Source organism: Gallinula chloropus (assembly GCF_964237585.1).
Source record: "Gallinula chloropus genome assembly, chromosome: 3".
Lineage (NCBI taxonomy): Eukaryota > Metazoa > Chordata > Aves > Gruiformes > Rallidae > Gallinula > Gallinula chloropus.
In genome coordinates, this window is record NC_140087.1 from 27,563,751 (window position 1) to 27,581,619 (window position 17,869).

Below are 17,869 nucleotides of genomic sequence, written 5' to 3' on the forward strand. Positions count from 1 at the left end.
ATCCTGACTGACTGAAATCCAGGAGAGTTTTGGAGTAAGGCTGGGATCTCAGTAACGCTGTATTCAGGCTGCAGAAAGCTGAAGTTCATTAACACAATGTTTTTATTTTTACACTGTTGCAGGCTGGTAGCAGAGCGGGCTGGGACTGGACCCGAAGTGCTTGGTTTTCTCCCAAGGGTTGTGTTTTCTCACCTAAATGTGCCACTACTTCTATAGAAATGCAGTACTTCATGGAATTCAAGTGTCTACACAGCACTGCTATAAAGCTGGCAGTAAATTACTTCCTTTATGGATAGATCTATGGGTATGTTCTGCTCACTGACATATTAACTGAATATTAATAGTTTAAAAAAAATGGCACGAAGAAAAGTAAAACCAACTTGTTGTGCTGTTATGATAATGAAACATTTACGGGCTGCTGTACAGCCCCTTTTTGTCCTGCATGTACATCCTGCACGTGCTCCAGTGAAGGTCCTTGTGTGCCCCACAGCACCCAGTTCCCAGTCCATAACACCTGGAGCCACCTCACCCTGTTTATAGGCAGTGGTTTTATTAAGCATATTACACAGGATGACACTCCTCATCCCATAAGGCCCAGGCTTTGTTGTAGAGCTTGGATGGGCAATTCCAAGGAAACCTCACCTGATAAACTTTCTTCCTGGTTGTCGGCTCTCCTCTGATGAGGAAGTGTTTCAGGCAAATTCAGGATGAGCCACACCTTACTTCCTTACTGTGAAAAACAGGGATGGATCAATTCCTTGCTCCACCATGCTCCTCAGTCCCTCCACACCTGTAAGATGAGCCAAAACCTTTGGTGCTGCTGCCTCCCCAGCTCCCAGCTGACCTGAACCGGGGGGGGGGCGGTTCTGAGGACTCCACTGAGGCTGTGAAAGGAAGCAGAATAGGCACTGCATAAACAAGTATGGAAAAAGATGCAGAAGGAATTGCTGAGGAAAGCAAATCAAGTAATAGCACCAGGGCTAAAAGTAGCAGAATCAGTTTGGTAAGCTCTATTTCCAAACTGGCACGCACAAACACTTAATCTAGTGCTTGATAAGGCCCATAAACAGCTGGGTTACTGTGATCCTGTGATCAGCCTGACAGAATCAGCTAGATTCTGACCACACAAGAGTGCAGAAAAATTTCTGACTTTGTCCCTGTACGCTGCGTGCAGGTCTGGGCAATAAACCACGAACACAGTTCAAGGTTATCATTTCACGTTAACAAGGGCTGGCTGAGAGAGTAAAGTAACCAATTAAAAATTACAGTGGGAGCCTGTTGAAGTGAAGTAAAGGAATTTTCTCCATGAATCCTCTCAGTTACAGGCTTAGTCCCGCCATCTTCACTTCGAAGGGGCTTTGACACTGGGGCCTTGTTGCAAGCCAGAGCCTCGTGGGAAGGGGCTCATTTACAAGTATCACTAGTTTGCATTGAAACAACTTGCAGCTTTCATTCTCTCCTCTACAAGCAGGGTTTCACTGCAGCTGGGTTTCCCACAAGTAGGTTCCCCAGAATTAATTACTGGGTCTAAAAATGATTCAGTTACCTTTTCCCTAATGTTCTGAGATTGCTTACAGGATGTGAGTTTGAATCCATCTGGATACCAAATATGTAGCATTGCATTTCTTCTCAAGAGAGGAATAACCATGTTACCAGAAGAACGAGAAAATAACCTAAATTCACATTTCAGTCCTGCAATGTACTCGCCTGTGCGAGTTTGTTGGGGTTTTTTTAAGGATACTCATCACAGAAAAATTGTATAAGCACATGCAGCTGCTGCAGGGTTTTTTTCCCATAGATTTTACAAATGTAAATGAATATGTTATACCTGAAGTTAAAAAAAATCAATCTCAGAACTTTACAGCCATGGTAAAAATCAGGGCTTAGAGATTTTTAGAGCCAGGAGAGATAATTTTGATTACCTGCCTTGTCTAACATGAAACTCAGGTTGTCAGTCAGGAATTCCAGTAACTTTTGTTTAGGGCTTTGTTTGAGTTAGATTGTCCTGCTGAAATTTAACACCTGCAAAAGCAAACAAAACTTACTTACTCCTTATTTAAGCCATTATTTACTCACCTTTCTGTGTGGTGGCATTTGAAACACAATACTTAATTGCAGCTTGAAGCACAGAAAAAGAGATCGTTTCAAATACTACACATTGGCAACGGTGGGGAAAATGGCGGCCATGATCTTACTTGAAACCACCACTATTTCAAAAGCCCTTAGCAAAGCACAAGTGATATTTCATACAGCATTTTAATGTAATTCCTGTACAGTTTTTTTGTTACATTCCTTTTTTAAAAAAAAAATAAGGGTGTAGACTGAACTCTGAGACAAGAAAGAACTTTGTGCGAGTCTGCACTGTTATCTAAAGAATATTGTTTCTTATCTCTCTGGATTCATACAGCACGGCTAAACCCACTACAGTGATGAGTGAGCAGTTATTTCAGGCGACAGGGTGGAGGGTATTGAGAGCAGTGCAGGGAAGGAACACCTTCAGATATCAGGAGAGATAATACAGTAGAAAATTATTCCTTGCTTTAACATTGCTCGCTTACAGATCGGCCTCCTAAAGGGGTCGGGAGAATTCCTGTCAATTTGAACACAACTGGAAGAAAAGCTGCATGAGGCAGACAAAGGGAGGCTAGGCCAGAGGCCAGGACTCTCAGTGTCCCCACTCTGTGCTGCTGTCCTGCTTGGCAGAGCAGCCATGGAGGGCTGGGTAAGGAAACCACCCCACAGGCCTGGCCTGCTGTGCCTGTATGCAGTGGGCTGAGCCCTCCTTGCAGGCTTTCACTGGCATGTCCCAAAGACCAGTTTCCCCATGGATGGTAAGCAGGGGGCCATGAGTGGCCCCTTGGGTGACTGCACTCCAACACATGGTGTCAAAACAAGGCCATGGTGTCAAAACAAGGCCATGTATGGCCTACTGGGAAGCCCTTACTATAGCAGCATCCCAAATGCTAAACACATTTGCCCTGAAAACTGAACTCTGGAAAAGAAGGCTGTAGCTGATGTTGTACTTTCAGTTCACTCTCCACCTGTACTGACAGGCAGACCACAGTCAGGGAGAACAACACTGGATAATGCCCATTCTCATAGGAAAATGTTGCACATGATATGCTTTAGGGACAATATTGTTTATCCATGTCTAGAGGGTGTTTCTCGCTGTTGTGCTTCTGGTCACTCTCGCATCAAGGATTGAGCCAGAGATGGCTTTAGAGATAATCCAAGGCAAATTTATGAAGCTCTCTAATGGACATACGTTTGTATTAAAACTACCCAAAGCAACAGCCATCAAGCCCAATGACATAGTTGGGAAAACCAGACAAAATTATTGGATACAGAAACTCTGCTTCATGTGTGATTGATGCCATGACAATGTTTTTACCACTCCAAGATAATTAAAAATGCTGAACAATTATTTCATGAACCACTAGCTATGGAGTCACCAGATCCTCACCCTAAACTGATACCAGGTGGAGGGACACAACACCCTGCTTCTGGAGTCCAACAGCACCTCACCCTTCTCCTCCCACACTGTAAGCGCTTCAAGGTCAAAATAGGGCAGTGGACAAACAAATCTGGCTCCAGAGGTGTCACTAGCAATTGCTGAGACGTCATGCAGATGAAACCATGGCACAAAAGGTGATCATAAGGTTACATGTTACCGATTTCCCACCCTCTTCTTACATTTGTCATTTATTAAAAGACAAAGAATTCCTTATGCTACGTTTAAAAGATAACCAGCTTATTAGTAAGTCAAACACTGAGCTGCGCCATGTTCTGCCTAGCAGCAAATTGATTCTGTGTGAAATCCTGGTTACATCTGAGGCAGCACTTCAGTTCTATTTTGAACATTCAAGAGGTACTCAGGTAGTACCTAGGTTCTGAGTTACCTGCTGCAAACAGGTGAAATCCACCTGCTATTTTAAAGGTAGTGTAATGATACTATTTTCCAAAGTGTTTTGAGGAGTTGCTAGCCAACACGCTACAAGACTGAGTGTTTATCTTTTGTGTCATGCGTCAGAGGTAATTACTTCACAAACTAGGTGTGTCATTGGGAAGCACTGAAAACTCCCTTTGTTTCAGGTTACCTGAATGCCTCGGTTTGGTAGGTGAGCAGTAATCGACCCCATCCCCTTCTCCTTCAGCAAGGCCTCACAGAAGTGACTTGGTTTGGTAGCCTCTTTGTTTCCGAGTTACTAGTTTTAAGGCAGCTGGGGCTGATTAGATAAGGTGCCTGTGTATCTGCAGCCTTGACATAAAATGGATTTAGTTTGCCCTTACTGTTTAGTGGGGTTGTTGAAAACTAATTAAGGATATATGTAACCATTTGTAAATTGTGTATGAACTGTTTGCTATGAAACACAAATAACTTTTTCTCATGAATGAATATTTAATTGAGGTACAGTTCCAGGTAAGCCCTTGCAAAATACCAGAGTTAAAATTCAGGTCTGGTGAAAGTAGGCGACATTCTGCTTTGTTTAGCAATGTCACCCCCGCTCATACCTGCCTTGTATTTGGTCTTAATGTCTTTATCAGTGCCTGCCTGTTTTCAGCATTATTGTGTTATCACAGAGCAGAGGATTTCCCAAGACATAGGTGGATTCTTGTACTTCAGAATCCAGCTTCGTGTCTTACTCATGATATACTAAGGTCAAAATTACTCTCTTGTATCTGCAAGAGAAATGTCCATTGCATGTTCTCTTCTTATTCAGCGCTGGGAGTTCCCTGTGCAGCCTGCACCACTGGTGGGGCCAGGGACTGAACGGAGCAGACATTGACTTCTGCCTCTTAGGGCACTTGGAAATGTTCTCATCTACAGCAGAGGCAAGTGATGCAGAGTAGAGGAGTTAATGTACAACCAGTAATAATAAACAGCAGCCCCCATATTATGTATTTTTTCTTTCTCTTGCTGTTACCTTAATTACAGCTGCTAAGGCTAACCAGCTTTACATTACAAAATAAACCTGTGTTGAAAGAAGGAATAGGCCTTGCTGCCCAGAGCACTTAAACAAGGCTAGGCAAAATATGGGAAGAAAGTCTGAAAGAGGCGGTCCTGAGTGGAAAAAGACACTAAAGTGATATTTGGGACCTTCTGAACTCTAACTAGGAAGCTAGGCATCAAGCAGTTCTGTTTCAATTAGATAAGAATCAGAGTAGATGAAGACCATCTTCTTTTATTTTGATAACTGGCACCAAACTGCACAATAATGGACAGCTTATATTACTGACTTAGGCAAGGCAAGAGCCTTGCTAGATGTTTTATCTCAGCTCAGTATTTCACTGCAAATTTCATTATAGGTAGCACAGCTTCTGAAATTGAATGAGAAATACAGGTACCAGTCAATGCAAACAACTTTCAGAGTACCTGGCCACTGGGAGAACTGGGCATGGGGTAGAATCACCACCGCTCAGTTTTGAGACTGGGATTTAAGGCCTTCCTAATGTTACAGGCTTGATTTGAGAATCACCAGGTGAAACTCAACAGCTGAGTTTATGCAGAAAGTCAAACAACATGGACCTTCTGATGTTAAAACGGGTGAGTCAGCATCGTATCACAGGCAAAGAAAATGTACTCTATGTCCATTAATTGTACATTGAAATCTGCACTCTTAGCCCTGAAATTCCAAATTTCAGCACACTTGCTGCAGTTGAAATAGCTTCTAGTTTGTATTACAGCCTCATTTCTGCAGTGAAAGTGACACAGATGTCAGCAGTATATATAACTATGAAACAACCCGGAGTAAAAAAAAAACTCCTGTACATAGACTGATGAATTATTTTTCCCTCTATCAACCATGGGCATTTATTTTGCCTCCACCTTTATTACTGCTCACACCTGCTCTAAGCACACATCTGTGTTCCATTTGTGAAGCACATGAGCTAAATTAGTTAACATTATTTGACCTGCTGTCTTTGTCAACAATGCTTTTATACAGTTTGATGTTAAAAAAAACCCAACCAAAATGAGCTGGTCCCTACAGAAAGAGTTCAGATTTGCAGGGGGTATTTGCACTGTATGGCACTCAGCTTTGCTTTTAATCACATTCCAAATAAAAAAAAGCACAAAGGAAGATATCAAGGTGGAATAGAGATTACTTAACGAGGGGAACTCCCTTCCTCTTTCCTTTCTTATCATACACATTAAGATCATTATTTCATTTTGAGACGTAAAAGCTGTGTTGCCTCTAGTTTCCATTTGCTTTGAGTCTTGGACAAACATGGCTGGATTTACACGTGTAGTATTATCTTCACAAATTCATGTATGTCATGAACTTCATTCGTCATTTTACACATTTTTAAACAATGCTTTGTGACATGATTGTTCTCATTCAGTAGATTCAGAAAACTCTCAGTGCTTTTTCTATTTGTTTGTTTTTGTTAGTAAAATCAATAATTCATTGTGGATTTCAGTCACAGAGAGGATTACCATAGAGTTTCATTCCCTGATCACATTCATGTTTAAACCTGCCTTTACTTGGAGTAATATTTTACCCATCACTAAGTCTTGCCTTCCCCATCCATTATAAATAATGTCTCGGTCTCAGTGTACTCAAAAGGTAAATGCCAGATTATGTTTTGTTTCAGTCCAAAAGAAGATTTTATTGCACGCTTTGCATTGCTCCCTGAGAAAGTTTCCTGTGGAAGAAGAGTGAAGAATGTGCTGGTGGAGTTGTTACTAGGACAACTCTTGTGGGAGCCAAAAGCAAACTGTTCTTGGGACTTTTCAGAATTTTTGCCAAGAAGAAACACATTCATAATCGTCCTTTAAGCTTTTCTCTCTTTTTATGATGAGTAAGAACAAACCAGATCAAAGCCTGAAGTCACGCACTTCTTTTTTCTTTCTTACCACATTTTAAAATAACCCTGTATAAACTTCATTACATGTACATTTCTTCGTCACCTGTCACGTCCCCATAGGGTTCCACGGTGCTCATGTAATCCCAAGGGGTGCAACTAGAAAATAAAATGAATGCAGAGATAAGGGTCTTCCAGCACGTAACCACTGGATCATTTAATGAGGTTTGTTTCCAGGCCTGAACCCACCTAACTATTTGTTAGTACCAAATAAAGTTGTGGGAACCCACACTTACTGGAAAAGACATTAACTGAACTTGGCAGCAGCTTCTCATTTAGGAACAACTGAAAATGAGGCACAAGCTTTGCGCTCTTTTACCTTGTGTATCCCCTTCAAAAGAAACCCAGAGAATGTCAGCAGTGCTTTGTCAATAGATGCTGGTCCACTGTGACCTGAATTCGTCAGGTTTTCAATAAGCTCAGTGTGAGTAGTGGGGAAGCAGCTCTCAGTGCAGACAGAACTAGAACTCTCCAGGTCCTTGGCCGTTCTTCCTCAAGTCTGGCATTTCAGCTATTCTAATGCCAAAATTTCAGAAACTGCAATGGGGAATAAGCTGCCTATTTGGTCATGCAGAATGAAAAAGAAACTATTGTAAGTAATACCATAAAGTTCTTTTTCCTCCTACAGCTCTTCCAACTGACAGAAAATCACCCTCTTGACTGTCCCAGGTGAAAATAAATGTCATTAAAACTATAAAACACAGCACAGAATGTGGCATCCTTTCCTTTAACTACTACACTGAATGTCTTTTCTTTTAACTGCTACACTAAACGCATGGCCTGTGAGTTGTCAAGAGGACAGATTTAGGTACTACAGATTTACAGTTAGTAAAAAAGCCCTGGAGTAAAACTGCAAATGAACCAGCAGAGATGCTGTACAGCTATTCCAGCTATGCCTTGCCAAAACTCCTAAACACGGATGAAGCTTCCTATGTAGAAAACCAAGGAGGTACAGGGTGCCTCTTGTTCAGGCTATTGGTTTTGTGTGAGCTGCCAAGAATGGTGTTTTTAGGGCACAAGATTTAGTGTTTTCCAATTCTGGGACGATCTGGCTTAGGAAGTTTTACATTAACTAAAAATTTCCTGTTAAGCAAAAGCCCCTTTTTGCCTGTTAAGCAAAAGTGGTGGGACCTGACTGAGCAAATTCTGGCAAATACTTGAGATTCATATATGTTTTACAGCAAGTTGGAATGTTATTACAGATTAAAGTAGAACAGGAAAATTAAATGGGAATTCTCTTTAAGAGAAGGAAGGCAGGCTTGATGAGGAGGGCAACATACAGTTTCGTTACAGCTCGGTAAGGTACAGGAGCAGTTACAGAGAAGAAAGACATGGGATTCTCCTACTGGCCTGCTGAGCAATTAAGATCCTTTCATTGCTTCCTCTGCTTTAGTAATTCCTGTAACTTTTTAGTAATGCTACCCTCTTAGAAAAGCAGGTTAAGAATAAGTGCTGGATCAGAGCAGAGCTTAATCTGTAACTTAAAAGCTTCATTTTGATTGGGCTCTTACGCTTATTTGTGAGGTCTGACTGAAGACGCTGCAATTAGGGTGGTTATGAAGGCTCTCTCGTTTAGCTAATTCCTAAATCTAGATGTCACCAAGTTCTGCAGATTTTTTGTGTGAAAATTTCCCCAGCTTCTACATTTGTTGGTTTTTTTCATATTTGTATTTCTAATCCAGGCTGTCTTGATGGGTGTTGATGGCTTTGAGCCCATTTCATGCCTGCTCCAATATGCCCCCTCCGAGCCTCCAAAGGGCATTACATCTGTAAGGACTCTTTGCAATGCTTACCAGCATTGCACATGCTGCCCATGCTCCAAAAATTCAATATACTGACCACTGTGATACTCTTAGGAAAGCCAGAGAAGACTTTCATCCCCCCCATCCAGTGGAGGAGAGAGGGGGCTAGACTGGTTTGCATCAGCAAAAGATGATCAGGCTTCTGTATAAGAGGGAAGAAGGGACTGGCATTACATAACCTCCCATCCTTCTTGGGGGGGAAAGTGGGGATAGAAATCTAAAGGAAGGAGCTCAGGGACCCAGCTATAATCGAGAATTTTCTATTGTCACAAAGACACCTTGTTACCCCACCCAACTGAGCGTTCAACAAGACACTGTGCTCTGCAGGTTAAGGGGGTTTGAAAACACCCCTTGCACAAGATAAAAACCCCAGGAAGGTGTTGAAGGGTCTCCAGGGTACGCTCCAAGCTGGAAATTGTTCTGGTTCCTTCCACAGAAGACAATTCTGGCCGTGTAAGCTCAGTAAGTTCATGGTGGTTGGTTCTGGGTGGAGTGATGTTGAGTAAGCTGGTAGTTATGGATACCATTGAGGTATCTGCCTTTCCTCATGTATTGCAGGTGATTGTGGGAGAATAGCACAGGGTTATGTGCTGTGGCAAACAGGAACCTAAAGATTGCACGTTGCCACACTTAATTATTAGTCACCTAAATTCCTTTTGCCTCTAGGTCTCTGTGGTTAGGAAGCAAGGGTGTTAAAAAAACCCAGGTGTTTAACCCTATATATACAAGTAACCCATGGAAACAAATACTTACCTGATTCCAGACACTAAAGAGATTATGATCTATTAAATGAGGCATCACTCCGACACTGAATTGTTCCAGGATGATGGTCTCTGAGCCCTTTTTGAGCTGTGGACAGGAAAAGGTTTTGGGAATGGAAGTCTCCCAGGATGGAAATGGGCTTCCCATTAGATCTGTACAATAACCTGTTTCTAGGGTATGCAGATGCACACACTTGTTTTACTTTTCTTTTTCCAGTCAAAGCCAAAATCTGTATTTGAGGGAATGAACATATCTCGATCCTTTTCCATCCCCTCAGAAGGTCTATGAACACCACTTAGGGTTCTGGGTCAGAGCTGTAAAAGCTGGGTTCTTAGAGCACTCCTTACTTGGAAGAGTCATTCAATGTGCTTGGCAGCCTACCTAAAACACTGCAGTAATCTGCTCTGTCCATCTCCGGGATCCTACTGAGTAGGAATCCCAACATAAGCCTGTCACTTAAGAGAATAGAAAGTCTCCTCACAAATAATATTTTGTTAAATTAACCTAATATGAGTAAATCTTAGCAGAATTTTCTTCTGAAAATGGGGGTCATATCTGTTTTCCAAAGATGTTTGATCCCATGGCCCTTTTCTTAGAAGCTGTTCAGCTTAGACTATTTCTTCTCACCTGCTGTTGCAAGCTGCCACCCCCATGGCTCTGTTTCGATGGTAAAGCCTCCTCTAATCCCCAAGGATCATGCAACAGGAAAGGAATAGAACTCTGAATTCTCTCAGCTTCCGACTCAGCTCCCCTCCCCTTTCTCCCATGACCTGACGCAGTAGCGATTCTTTCATTGTAATGTGGCACTGCCAGTTGCTGCCTAGTTGACTCTGTCAGGGAAGGCACCATTTGGATCCTCTCCAATGCAGGAACTGTATTGTTAGGGCTGGCCTTTTTGTTACCATTCCTTGGTACTTCCCAGGCCCTCCCCAGGGCTATGTATTTTCCATTTAGTCGGTTATTTGCTGTGTTCTGTGCCTCCCTGTTCCCATCCTATGCCTCTTCCAACTGAATGGCCAGACGCTGCCTGAGGCGGGGATGTAGCAGACAGCAGCTCGGGTACAGATCGCACCATTTCCTTAACCTTACAACTCAGCTACGTGCCATCGCCAGCACAGCAGAGGAGCTGCATCCTACAGGCCGTTGCCCATGACTATGTAAATACAGGGTGCTCTTGCAGCCGGCCAGCCAAGCGAGGAGATGCTGTGGGAGGCCAGCGGCTTTAGCAGACACTTTGTCTGTGGGAGTGTGTTCATTCATGGATGTGGAGGGGGAAGGAACAAGGGGCAAAGACACAAGACTTAGTCATCTTTGTGAGCCTGTAAGTTGTTAGGCTACTTGCATGATCTTTCTTGGTTTCGATAAAAGATGTAAAGTGCCTTCTTTGCTTTCTAGCTTAGGAACTCAGACAGATTTTCAAACTTTTCTCTCTTGCTGCCATTTGTTACTGAAAATGTGCCTTAATAGACAAAGCAATCCTGTGTTAAGTAATGGTACCTCCCGATTTTGGACTTCAAGAAACACCTGAACTATTGCAATAACATAGCAAAAATCCCTGGCACTTGTTGGGCAATAAAACCCAAGAAGCGCCAGTGCCCGTCATTACAAGACACAGTAACTCATTCCCTGGTCCCGGGCGGCCAGGCTGGAGGCAGGGGCAGCCAGGGACTCGGTGAGCCCATCACGGCGGCCCCCCCTCTCTCCTCTCCGAACCCCTAACCGGACACCTTCCCCGAGCCATCCGTGGCTTGGGGAACGCCATCCCCGCCAAGCCTCACCGGGCGGGGCCCTGCTCGCTGGGCCCCCGGCGCGGCCGCAGCGGCGGCAGGTGCGGGCGTGGCGGCGGGGCTCGCCCAGGCGGCCATGTTGCGGCGGGACTCGGCGCCGGGACCGAGGGTCGCTCCGCGGGGGGCCGTAAGCAAGAGGCACGGAGGAGAGGCGACAGGAGCAGGCCCCGCCGCGGCTGTGCCCAGCAGGTTACCGGGGCGGCGCCGCCCCCGCCCACCGGCACCTGTTGCTCGGCAGTTCGCAAGCGACCCCGCCTGTCCCTGGCCCCGCGGGGACCGGGGGGCGAGGCTGGAGGCTTCGGACCCGTATTCTCCTCTGCGCCCCGGGGGTGTCGTAGCGAGGCCGGCAGAAGTGCCTGAATGAGCCCTCACTCGAAAAGCGCCGGGGGGAGCGGTGGGTAAGGGCCGGCGGCGGTGACTCACCGCCGCGGCCCCACCTGCGTACTTAACAGCCGCCGGGCGGCCGGCGCCGCACTCGTGGGCTGTGCTGCTGCCGCCGGCGGGAGCGGCTCCTTCCTTCTCCTCCTCACAGGGCGCTCGGCTGAGGCGAGGCAGCCGCTGCGTGAACGTTTGTCTCGGGAACAGGAGAAGCGCTACCAGCCCTCAAAATGCCGAAGCCGGTAAGTGGAGCGCGGAGGGAGGGGTGAGTGCTCTGTGAGGCCGTACCGGGGCCGCAAGAGTCCCGGTGCAGCGGCTGGGTTTTAACCCCGGGCCCTGCCGCTTCTGCGCTGGCGAGGCTGAACCAGAGACCCCGCTGCGGGCTGCGCTCTCCGTGGCGGGACGGGGCTTTTCGGCTCGGACACCCGCAGAAGTTCCCGGCGGTACGAGGAGGGAGCTGCCGGCGCCGCTGGGTTCGCACAGGCGCTCCGGAACGAAACGAGCGGCTGCTTGAACCGTGAGGAACGCCCAGGGCGTCTTGGCGGCTCGCAGTGGGCGCCCTCCGGAGCCGCGCGGGAGCTTCACCGGCCGGGCGGCGGCGGGCGCAGGGCCGCGGCGGGACGGAGGCGGCTCGAGCGGGCTGCAGGAGCGCCTCGCCTCACCCCGCCCGCCGGGGCGCCGCTCCCCAGCCCCGCCGCCGCCGGGAGAGGAGGAAGGAGCCTCGGGAGCTGCGCCTGAGAGAGAGCAAACGGTGGATTACTCCGTCTTCAGTCCCAGAAACGCACAGACCTCCCGAGCAGCCCCGAAAAGAGGAGACTTTATGGCACTCCCACTTAACGAGAGATGGCAAAGCTGTGCTGGCTTCCATTTAGCGTTTGCGTGGCATAGGTGTTTAGCTGCAGGAAGCCGCAGGGAGCGTGTGTTTCTCCCTAAACACGCGAAAAACTTTTTTTCCTCCCCTTGCTTCGTGATCTGAAAACTAAATGCCCGGGACTCTTAACGCAGCTCTCCCCAGTAGCCTTTGCCAGTCATTATCAAAAGCCTTTCTGCTTTTCGGGTCTCTCTTTTCTTTATTTTTTTTTAAATTTTAAGAGACTCGGTTGTCCTTTTCATCTTCCTCTCCCTCCCCCCGGTCACCCTCCCTCGTTTTTCTAGTGGTTTGGCTGTTTTGGCTTGTTTTGGTTCAAAATCTGCTACTGTCCTGCTAGTTGGAAACAGCAGTTGCCCTGAGGAACCAGCTGCCTAACGCCAGGCTGTGAGCGGGCATTGGAGCAGGCGGGCTTCCAGCTCTGGAGAGCTTAATCAGGGCAGATTGTTGTCGCTGTCCTCAATAGAGGCAATATTTCTTAAAATGCAGTGAAGGACTCGAGTATTAGCTACACTCGGTGAAATGGGAGTGCACAAGCTTATCTTTATGGTAATAAGCAATTGATGTTTTACCACCCTAACGTAAAAAGTTACTTTAGCTTTTTTTTTTTTGTTAAAGAAAAGGGGTGCAACTCATGTTGCAGCTTCTGTAAATGTGCTCGATCGTTTTAAGAACTGCCAAATCTTCAGTCTTTCTGCGTGTATTTCATCAGTAGGAGGTGATATGTTATTGTGTATAAACAATGCACCCTGAAAGGATCCTTCTGCGAGTCAGGGAGAAAATGCAGAATTTACAAAGCAGGGATGTAAAAGATTGTGTGTGAATAATCTCTCTCTGCCTTATTAGCCATTTGCTAATTACAGAGTGCTTTCTTGAAATATCCTGGCCAGAATAATCTGAAATCCTGGTTTAGGACTAAGTCTTACTGGAAGCCATGGATAGGCGTGGAAAAATTTCTTAATCTCTTTAAAATAAAAAATTATAGCCTTGTTCATCCTTCTACCTGGTATGTCTGTGTTCATATTCCCTCATAGGTGGTGGTTTGTCTTTGTTTCTTGGCTGACTAACAACTGAATAGCAAAGGTGGGTGTTGTAAACCACCTTCCACTGGGGAAGGACAGTTGCACTCTAATAATTTCCCCTAGCTGGAATTTATGGACAAGACTCTGTGTCCATTCTTTGTACAATGTAAGCAGGTTTTTTAAATCTGCTGTCCAGTAAGGGTAACTGCCACCTTACTGTAAACAGAACAGAGGAATTTTGCAGAGATTGTCTCCGTAAAACACAGTGTTTGGTCTGACTTCTTCAGACTGAGACTGGATTTGGATCCTTCCCAACCCAGCTCATTTGGTCTTAATACAGCTAAATAGGATTCCTGTCGGTTTGCAGGGAGCAGGGGGAGAGGATGTAAAGCTGTCTGTCACGCTCCAGGGACAGCACTGAGCTCAGGATGAACACAACAACAGCCTTTGGCATGTGTGAGGAACGATAGCATAAACTCTTGGGACACACAGGGAGGCAGTTTCAGTTTTCTGATGGGTATTTGACATAGCTACTAAATATTTATTATCCATGCTTGTTTGCACGTGTCTCGTCTGCTTGGTGTAAGTGCATCTGATGTTGCTTGTTGGCAGACCTCAGGCTGCTGTGTCTGAAGTTTGGCAACATCAGTTGTCATCTTATTTTTACTTGCAAACAGAAGAAAAATTTGGCACTGTTCCCCACCCCAGACCCAGTAAGTTAAACCTTTGTGTGAAGACTTTGGTATAACAAAAATGTGTAAGCACACACAAAACTTAAACATGATGTTTGGAATTTATTCTTTCACAATAAACAATAGTGAATGCCTTAACACTAGAATGTGAATGATTTTATATTTTAATTGAGTACCAAAGTGAAGCACTAAAAAGCCATCTGCATTCTATACTCTGTGGTAACGTTTACTTCCAATTAGTTGTATCTGAGGTATATCTGCAGTGCTTAAAACAAATTCTAGCAGCAGATGGGGAAAATAATTCTGAAATGTATCTGTTAATGTAGTGAAGTGTTAATTTATAACGTAACACAGACATTCTGCTGTGTGTAGCAGTTACAAAGTAACAAAAGCTCTCTGAGGTAAGCTATAAATATACAACAACTTGTGCCCAGTGCATGAAAGCTTATGGCTGGGAGTTCACCAACAGTTCAGATATGTCATTTCCATGTAGTTTGTACTGAGGTTCATTAGATTTCACAGGTGGTGAGTTATTATGTAAGGAAATGTTAAGACATGTCATCTCATCTGACTCTTGCCGTGCTATCTGAAAGCAAGTGAAAGGCTAAATAAGCCTAATTGCTCAGCCTTGTGTCTTTTCAGTACTGGAGTGCCTGTGTTGCTCCTTGATGCCTGTTACTAGTTGGTTTCTGTTTGACTCACTGGAGGGATGGTGCTTTAGCTGAATGATGTCCTCCTGCAAAGCAAACCAAGCTAATAGATTGTGGCTAGCACAGCATGGCTGCGGGCTAGTGAACATTACTTACATAAGGAGGAGGAAACGTGATCTCTGGTCTATAGGCCTGTTAATTTGATCTGACCTACCAGCATTCTTTGTTGCTTTATCAAAGGTGGAGTTTGTTTGTTTGTTTGTTTGTTTCCTCTGGAGCGGGGGAGGGAAGCTTAAACTTCAGGAGTAAAACATTTGATGTAGTGTCACACAAGAACCTATGTGCATGTGTATAAAACTGGGCGAAGAGAGGCCAGCAGTGATCACAGGCTGGCAGCTTCTGCCACTAAAGGAGGAAAATGCAAGTGGGTGATGTTGTGAGGCACCGCTTCTTAGTACCTTTGCTCATGGTCTGCAGCCGAAGCTGGGCATCCTAGTGGGTTCTGCTAGTGCCATGCTGCCGAGGGGAAGGTGTTAACAGGACCACCATATAAAGGGGGCTGAAGGACTGGGGTGATAAGGGCCCATTGCCCTAGTTAAACTTAAGGGTGGGAGAAGGTACCTTGCTGTGTAGGGTAGAAGGGTAGGGATTAGTCAGTGGTAAGATGACTGTCTTGTTGTCTGTGTCATCTGAAGAACATAGGGCTTCTCTAATGGAAGGTATAAATAGGAGGTGCTAGAGTGATCTTTCCTTGAATATAGGTTGTGCTTATCTGTGTCCAGGAGAGACAAATCCGGAACAGAGTGTAGAGAAGGGTTATACAGGATGGGTAGAGGCAGAAAGCCACTTCACAGTAAGACAATGCTGGCTAGCTCAGCTGGGTGGAATTAAACGAGTTACCTCTTCCTTCACTTGTATAAAATGTAAGGGGTTTAAGTGCCAAAGAGGAGGAAGAACTGAATTGCTTTTCAGCAGATCTCATGGTTTAAGAGACACTTAAATGAGCAGCTAAGGGGGTGTGGTGGGGCTTCAGTGGGTGGGTGGGGTTTTCCCCCACTCCTTATTCCTCTTAAGAAACTATTCCCAGACCTAACATCCCTTAAAATAAAGCTTGACAAGGACATGATTTAATGTCACTGCCTGTAGGAGTGGAGAACTAGAACTGATGACTCAAAAGGGTTTTTTTTCCCAGCACTGTGATGTTAGTAGTGTGCTAGGCATTTAGTGGTTAGACAGGTCCTCTGTACCTGTTTGATGTTGACTGTATATATGAATTCTGGAGAAAAACAGCATGTAAGCCTTCTGCTGAACCTTTAGCTCTCTGTGATCAGATTATGGCATTAAAATGCAACAAATTTATGATAAACCATCCCAAAGAGAGGCAAGCACAGTGACAGGAATTTATTCCAAATACAGATAATAATTGTTCACAGATCTTTCTTGACTGTGTATCTTCTAACAAACACATTGCAGTTTTATCTCTGTTATTCATGTCAGATTGCTATAACTGGACTGATACAAATATTTTTCATGTAATTTATGTGCTCATAGTTAATTAAAATACTCTTAGCTTATGGATAACTATAGATTTAGTCAGGAATAAAATGGTGTCCTTTCTTTGTAAGCACTAATTGTGGTGCATCAGATGATGCGGTGTGCGGTGCACTTCACTGCAGCCCCGTGTATGCTCAGCAGAATGGAAATATAAAGGAAGCTTCTGTTTGCCAAGTGTAAGAACTCCCACTCACAGCTGCAAAAGAAAGGTGAAGGATTATATTAATAGTAAATTTAGGAAGTAGTTCACAACTGGCTAAAGTTGTAAGAGAAGGAGCTCAAAAATGTGCCAGAAACCTAGATTGCTATGCAAGCTGAGCAAGCATTTCTGAGGGCAGTTTGGGATGTTAGCTGCTGCAGAGAAATCAAGGGTGTTAACTGAACTGTTATGTTAGTCATTACTTAAAAGAATTTCTTAGCCTTCTTAAAGGGCAGAGGAGGGGAGATAAGCCTTTCTGTTCTTCTCCCTCCCTCCGCCCACATAAACATCTTCTGTCCACAAAAAAAAAAAAGCTTGGGTATGTCAGGACTTCTCGGGAATAAGACTTCTTGATGACTGCTCGAGATTCCCGCATCAGTGTCACTCTTGTTTGGCACTCCATGTCCGAAGAGCTTTGAGTGCTGTAAATCCCATAATCACTCAATTGACCTTGAAGGAAGGCAATGATGCCTGCGATTGCTGAACCACACTGTATGCTGTGTTAAGTAATGTGTTTTAGCTGTGTTCTGTGCTTGCTTTGAAGGCTGCTTTCAGCATTAGATAACATTTATCCTGTGAGCCGAGAAGTACAGCTTGTTGCAGAAGTCTCTGTCATTTACTGAGCAGGATCCTTTCCCCTAGGAAAGGGAGAAAATTGTTATGTGAAGCTGGAAAGAAGGGGTAGCTCAGTGTAACCATATTGCCTCCCTATTACTTCTTCAGACCAGACTCTGTTTCTCTTTATAGTTCCTACTTCATAGTGGGGGAAAAATCAGCTGTCTTCTCTGCATCTACTCTCATTTGTGAGAGGCAGTAAGTAGCAACCATGTGCTCAGCTGAGACTGATGGACACCTGGTACTATCAACTGACAGCTGTCAATTAAAATAAAAATCCTGAGCCTAAGAATTAAAGTGCGGGGCTCTCATCTGAGTAAGCAAGAGAAACTGTAGGCTCCATGTGAGAGGTGCTGGCACCCCTACACAAGGTCTGTACCCTTCTGGTAGTTTTGAGGAGTATGGAATTGCTCTGTTGGAGAGAAAGTTACTGTGCAGTTGCTTCTCCCTCTGGCTTTCATGAGCAAGTACTCTAGTTACTGTGTAAAACTCAGAGGTATCACTCTCACCATCTCTTCCTCAATGAAAATGCCCATGCTTGCTGTGATGGTTCTAACCTCAAAGTAGAGTAAGTGTGAGATGCTCCTCAGGGGATGCAAGTGGATGGACATCCAGTTGATGCCTCTTGAACAGGCTTAGAAAATGCATCTAGAGCTGCTCAGTTCTGCCAAGAGAC